This window comes from Dendrobates tinctorius, unplaced genomic scaffold, assembly GCF_039654945.1.
Source record: "Dendrobates tinctorius isolate UK_male_01 unplaced genomic scaffold, ASM3965494v1 ptg000011l, whole genome shotgun sequence".
NCBI classification, from domain to species: domain Eukaryota; kingdom Metazoa; phylum Chordata; class Amphibia; order Anura; family Dendrobatidae; genus Dendrobates; species Dendrobates tinctorius.
Window position 1 is genome coordinate 127,612,869 of NW_027361679.1, and position 7,132 is coordinate 127,620,000.

Here is a 7,132-nt window from a genome sequence, read left to right on the forward strand (position 1 = left end):
CTTTTTTTATTCATCACGATTGTGTATTTAGCTTGTTTTATGAAGGATTAATGCTAAGTTAGTGTACATAAGTACTGTTTTCTTAGACAAAAGGAGGGTGGCTTCTAAGGCACATTGCGCCCTAACACATACTCTTTCTCTCTTGCTTCAGATTTTCTGCTGCAATGGCCAGAAAACAGTATGATTCATCTAAACCCCTTCATTTAGAAGAAATGAAGATTTTTTTGTTAGAAGATGATGAGGAAGAACCAGCAGTAACTGAGGATTTAGAGGAATCTAGTGACATTTCATCTGAAGATGAGGTAGCAGAATGTAACACTGATTCTGGAACAGAGCAGGATGGTGATGACACTGATACAGAGGAAACAGACACAGATCTAGCTTATTATTTGGGCAAAGATAAAAATACAAAGGACGTCCCAAGGACGTTCCAGAACAAACACCGACTCTACCACCTTCTAAAAGACGCAGTTGTACTACCTGCTCATTTGTATCTGGTTTCAGAAGGCTTTCTAAATATGACTGCAAAATATGTAAAGAATCAATCTGCCTTTCCCATGCAACTTTCGTCTGCCAGCCTTGCTTTTCTAAGTGTACCTGTGCTGCTTCTGCTGCAATTGAAACCACTGAAGATGAGTAGAAAATAATTAAGTAACATCTAAGTGCAATATCCTTTAAGTTTTTTTCCATAATTTTATATTTAAGCAATAGTTAAGTAAAGATAACTGGAGCCTATTTGGCGGTACTACCGAAAAGTGGTACTTTTAGTTTTAATAAGTTTATGGTTAATAAATATTTTTTTTTGCATCTGATTTGGTGTAATCTCTTTTAATACATTCCTATGAAGGTCACTGACTACTTCTATAGTCCTGAAATTGAAATATGTAGCTACTATAGGTGGTTTTCTGACCTGTGCTTGTCAGGCACATTGCGCATGAACTGAGCAGAATCTATATTGCGCCTGACGGAGGGCTAGCAGCGGAGCGTAGGCCGAAGCCCAGAGCCGGGCCAAGGAAGGACCCTGGGACTAGACAGGGTACAGAGCGAGGCCTGCACGTGTAGAGACACGCCAGGCAGAGGTTCAGAGCGAGGCCTGCACGTGTAGAAACACGCCAGGGAGAGGTTTAGAGCGGAGGCCTGCACATGTAGAGACACGCCAGGGACAGGTTCAGAGCGGAGGCCTGCACATGTAGAGACATGCCAGGGACAGGTTCAGAGCGGAGGCCTGCACGTGTAGAGACACGCCAGGGACAGAGACAGAGGCAGGGTACCTGAAGCCACAAAGCAGAGCGCGACATGACACGAGGACCGAAACACAGAACAGAAGCAGAGCAAACAAGGACTACAAGGCAAAGCAGAGCAGGGACAGAACATGGCACAAAGGACAAACACTAGACAAGACACGAGACGAGACCAGAGACGGAATACGAGCATGGAGCGTGTGCAGAGATGCACGACAGAGCAGCGTGCAAGGGCACAGAATAGAGTGAGCGCCCCACAGACCAAGCAGCCATGCAGGGACACCACACAATACTCAGGCCCAGAGCATAGGAAGGGGCGGCCTGATATAGGGCATAGCACCTCCTCTTCCAGGTCAGGACCAGGGGAGCACTTCTGGGTTCAGATCCACGGGATAACAGAGCGTAGTCACATGATCGGAGTTCCAGACATGACGAGACGACTGCAGAATCAGTGCTGAAACCTAGACAGGTCACATGATCAGAGTTCCAGACATGATGAGATGATTACCAAACCAGACAGTGCAAGATCCTAGGAAAGGTCACATGATCAGCGTTCCAGACATGACGAGATGATTGCAGAACCAGACAGTGCAGGATCCAGACAGGGACACCTGATCAGAGCTTCGAGACATGACAAGAAGATCACAGAAGACAGAGCAGAAACGCAGGCATCCTGCAGCTCAGACATGAGGTGAGTGTGCACACTGCTCTAGGGAACGAACAGAATAGCAGACAAGATATGCGCATGCACATCGCTCCAGGAGTTCTTGAGACAAAACAGACATGGCGGACATGACAGCTCCGCTCTGCAACCTTGTACACACACGGCTCTGCCCATACACTTCGTACACATGGCTCTGCTCTTTACACCTCATATACATCTCCGCTTCGTACACCTTGTACACACGCAGCTCTGCTCTGTACACCTCATACACACGCGGCTCCGCTCTGTACACCTCATACACACACGACTCCGCTCTGTACACATCTCCATTCCGTACACCTCATACACACACGGCTCTGCTCCGTACACTTCGTACACATGGCTCTGCTCCGTACACCTCGTACACATCTCCACTTCGTACACCTTGTACACACGCTGCTCTGCTCCGTACACCTCGTACGCACGCGGCTCCGCTCTGTACACCTCATACACACGCGGCCACGCTCTGTACACCTTGTACACACATGGCTCCACTCTGCAAGCCTTGTACACATGCAGCTTTGCTCCATACACCTCGTACACACAGCTCTGTACACCTTGTACACACATGGCTCCACTCTATATACCTCGTACACATGTGGCTCCACTCCATACATGCTGTACACGCACAGCTCAGCTCCGTATACTTTGTAAACACAGGGCTCCGCTCAGTACACCTTGTAAACAGATGGCTCAGCTCCATACACTTTGTACACACAGGGCTCCAATCCGTACACCTTGTACACACATGGCTCTGCTCCGTACACCTTGTAGACACACGGCTCCTCTCTGTACACCTTGTACACACACGGCTCCGCTCCATACACCCTGTACACACATGGATCAGCTCCACTCCGTAAACACACGGCTCATGTTTTGAATGGGTCACCAAGGAGGATAGCAGGCCAGGCTAAGCCACAGAAAACCAGAGAGGTTGGTAACTAAGGGTGTGTGCACACGCTGGGGATTCTGCTGCGGTTCCGCAGCAGATTTGGCCGCTGCGGGTCCGCAGCAGTTTTTGCTGCGGTGTACAGTACCATTATTCCCTATGGGAATACAAAACCGCAGTGCAGACGGTGCGGATTTTTCCACGTGGTTTTTCTGCGGTTTTGAAACCGCAGAAAGAATTGACATGTCAATTCTTTCTGCGGATTCCGCTGCGGTTTGCCATCTCCTCCATTGAGAAGATGAAAAACCGCAGGGCAAAACCGCAGAGCAATCCACAGGTAAAACCGCAGGTCTTTTGACCTGCAGTTTTACCTGCAGATTTTACAAAATCCACACGGCTAAATCCGCACTGCAATCCGCAGCGTGTGCACATACCCTAAGCGGATGCAGACCCCTGATTCTGTCCACACAACTAGCAGTAGCCATGGAGCGTACCTACGATGATCCTAGCCGCCTCGGCACAGCTGGAGAGCTAATTAAGCCTAAAGCAAGAAAGGGGAAATCTAAACTGCCCCAGAGCAGACCCCAAAGGAATAGATAGCCCCCAAACATATATTGTCGGTGAGACAAGATGAAAACACAAACACAGGTAGGAAAATAGACTGAGGAAACGATGGGGCCCGGCACAGAAAAGCCCAGCACCACCCCCTGGTCCGGCTGGTTTCATCAGTGCAGCGTGATTGTGTGTGCCCGGTAAGCTTATGCTGCCCGATATGCATACTGAAGAGGGCGTGGAGGTGATCGAGCAGCCCAATAGAGGGACCGACCATTCTGGCATTTGCCAGAAATGCCCGATGGCCATTCCGGCCCTCATGTGGGGTTCACCTGTATTTTTGATAACCAGCCAGATAAAACTTACAGCTGCGGACTGCAACCGTCAGCTTTCAGCAAGGATGGTTATCAAGAATAGAGGGGTCCCCACTCCCTATTTTTTAATTATTTAAATAAATAATTAAAAAAAACGGCGTGAGGTCCCCCCTATTTTGACAACCAGCCAAGCTAAAGCAAACAGATGGGGGCTGCTATTCTCAAGCTGGTAAGGGGCCATAGATATTGGCACCCCCAGCCTAAAAATAGCAGACTGCAGTTGCCTCAGAAAAGACACATCTATTATCCAGAAAATTAAAACAGGTGCTGGAGCAATGATCAATCAAATAAAATTAAAAAAATAATTGGGACAGAAAAATAAAAATCATCCAATAAAAATATCTTTATTATCAATAAATTTTACACTGCCTGCAATAAACAGCTGCACGGTAAAAAAATAGTAATCAGATAAAAAAATGTATGCATAATAAATAACACATAAAAAGGTCCACAGATAGCAAAAAATGGAAAGGGAGTAAGAATATAAATTACACATATAATCCAGATAATAGGTATACCACAGCAAGTTAATTCCAAAGAAAGGATGTACATATACGTAGTACCAAGTATCTATAATGTAACGGGCTAAGCGTCACTCTGTCTGAAGCCTTTATAGACTGCACAAGTGCGACGCGCCTGCGCAGTCTGGCTCCAGACAGAGTGATGCACCCCCCAGGAGATCGCTGGCACACGCTCCCCCCCAGGAGATCGCCGGCACACACACCTTCCCAGGAGATCCCCGGCACAACACCTTACTGATTCGGTGTGGCCGCGGGGTCTTGCATCTTGCTGTGATGACAGGAGAGGGCGGGTTGTGGCGCCAGAAGTGGGGCATGCGCAGTCCTCGCTTTCCGGCGCCATTTTGTGGAAGACACACTGTCTTCACACTGTAGTGTGTCTTCAAGATAATGGCGCCGGAAAGAGAGGAATGCGCAGGCGCCGATTCCGGAGCAACAACATGCCTTCTCCTCACAGCACGGCACAAAAGATTACTGATTGGGTATTCGCCGTGAAGTCAGGAGATGGCGGGTTTTGGCGCCGAAATCGGGCGCCAATTACGGCCGCACAATCCCACACTTCTCTGACCTTTTGAAGAAAATGACGCCGGACAGCCAGACATGCATACCAGGATAGGGGGGTGAGGGGTAGCATGCATATCAGGATTGTGGGTGAGAGGACCATGCATATCAGAATTGGGGGGTGAGAGGACCATGCATACCAGGAAAGGGGGATGAGAGGAGCATGCATGCCAGGAAAGGGGGGGTGAGAGGACCATGCATACTAGGAAAGGGGGGTGAGAGCACCATGCATACCAGGAAAGGGGGATGAGTGGACCATGCATACCAGGATTGGGGGGTGAGGGGACCATGCATACCAGGATAGGGGGGTGAGAGGACCATGCATACCAGGATTGGGGGGTGAGTGGACCATGCATACCAGGATTGGGGGGTGAGTGGACCATGCATACCAGGATTGGGGGGTGAGGGGACCCTGCATAACACAAAAGGTGGGTGAGGGGACTATGCATACCAGGAAAGGGGGTGAGGGGACCATGCATACCACAAAAAGGGGGGTGAGGGGACCATGCATGCCACGATAGGGGTGTGAGGGGACCATGCATACCACGAAAGGGGGGTGAGGGGACCATGCATACCACTAAAAGGGGGATGAGGGAACCATGCATACCAGGAAAGGGGTGTGAGGGGGACCATGTATACCAGGATTGGGGGTGAGGGGTAGCATGTATACCAGGATAGGGGGGTGAGAGCACAATGCATACCAGGATAAGGGGGTGAGGTGACCAGGCAAACCAGGATTGGGGGGTGAGAGGACCATTCATACCAGGATTGGGGGGTGAAGGGTAGCATGCATACCAGGATTTGGGGGTGAGGGGACCATGCATACCAGGTTTGGGGGATGAGAGGACCATGCATACCAGGAAAAGGGGGATGAGAGGACCATACATACCAGGAATGGGGGTGAGGGGACCATGCATACCAGGATAGGGGGGTGAGAGGACCATGCATCCAGGAAAGGGAGGTTAGAGGACCATGCATACCAGGATGGGGGGGAGAGGACCATGCATACCAGGATAGGGGGGTGAGAGGACCATGCATACCAGGATAGGGGGCGGTGAGAGGACCATGCATATCAGGATACGGGAGAGAGAGGACCATGCATACCAGGATAGGGGGGTGAGGGGACCATGCATACCAGGATTGGGGGGTGAGAGGACCATGCATACCAGTATAGGGGGGTGAAAGGACCATGCATACCAGGATAGGGGTGTGTGAGAACCATGCATACCAGGATAGGGGGGGTGAGAGGACCATGCATACCAGGATAGGGGGGTGAGAGGACCATGGATACCAGGATAAGGGGGTGAGAGGACCATGCATACCAGGACATGGGAGAGAGAGGACCATGCATACCAGGATTGGGGGATGAGGGGTACCATTCATACCAGGATAGGAGGGGGGCAGCACATACCAGGATGGGAAACCATATGCCAATAAAAATGCTCATCACCTGGGCATAGAATGGGTTCATAGCTAATATACTGTGTATGTATATATATATATATAACAATGTGAAGTGCACAGTGCTAAATTCTTGAAAAAATAATATCACACATGTATAAATAGTGGTAATCAAAAAAGTGCAATATACAAACATGAGGTTACCAAATATCAAAGGATGTGTTAAAAAGATTTTTCAGGACTCCCCTATATATCTTTTCAATGTTCCTTTTATTGAATTTTAAAACATATCATTAAACAGACTGGAATATTATTAACCAATAATGCCCAGGCCACACTGGAAAGTTCAGCAACGCAGTTTCGGGTGTCAGTTTTGCCTTTTTTCCCATTATGTCTTGAATAATTTTTTCCGTTAGTGCCCAAAAGCGGTTTATAATTGGGAAGGTCCACCATAGATGTAGATAGTCATCATCTCCGGTTCCACATCTCCAGCATCTTGTATGTAAGTTCACCCGCCAGGCCTGAAACTGTGTCTGCGAAATATACTATCTACTTTATAGGAGGTTTCTTGAGATTTAACGCATTTCGTCGGGCCATGGGAGGAGGACTCCCACATATATCAATCCACTTCTCAAGTGTTGAATAAAGTGCCACATGCAATGAGCAATGAAAAAGTTATAACACGATAGATTATATATATATATATATATATATATACTGTATATATATTGTGTAGTAACCACTGAGTCCGCTAGGGGGCGCTGTGTGGATGTCCCAGGAGAAAGGATGAATGGCAGAATACGGAATGACTGTTATGTATCCCAAAGTGGGTGGCTTTGGGATGGAGACTTATGTGTTGTTCAGCAATGATATTGCTGAGGTGTTGTTTCAAT

At 48.5% G+C, this 7,132-nt stretch overlaps 1 protein-coding gene across 2 annotated transcripts in view; it reads left to right on the plus strand.

Moving 5' to 3' along the window:
- Nucleotides 1–1,797: 1,797 nt before the first annotated feature.
- LOC141050849 (guanine nucleotide-binding protein subunit alpha-15-like) overlaps nt 1,798–7,132 on the plus strand; it is a 157,911-nt gene continuing 152,576 nt past the window's right edge. Inside the window, exon 1 of one of the 2 annotated variants that reach the window (XM_073547529.1) lies at nt 1,798–1,932. The gene's annotated coding sequence lies outside the window, so the exon portion shown is untranslated. The remainder of the gene's footprint in view (nt 1,933–7,132) is intronic. The other variant, XM_073547533.1, reaches the window with a different exon arrangement.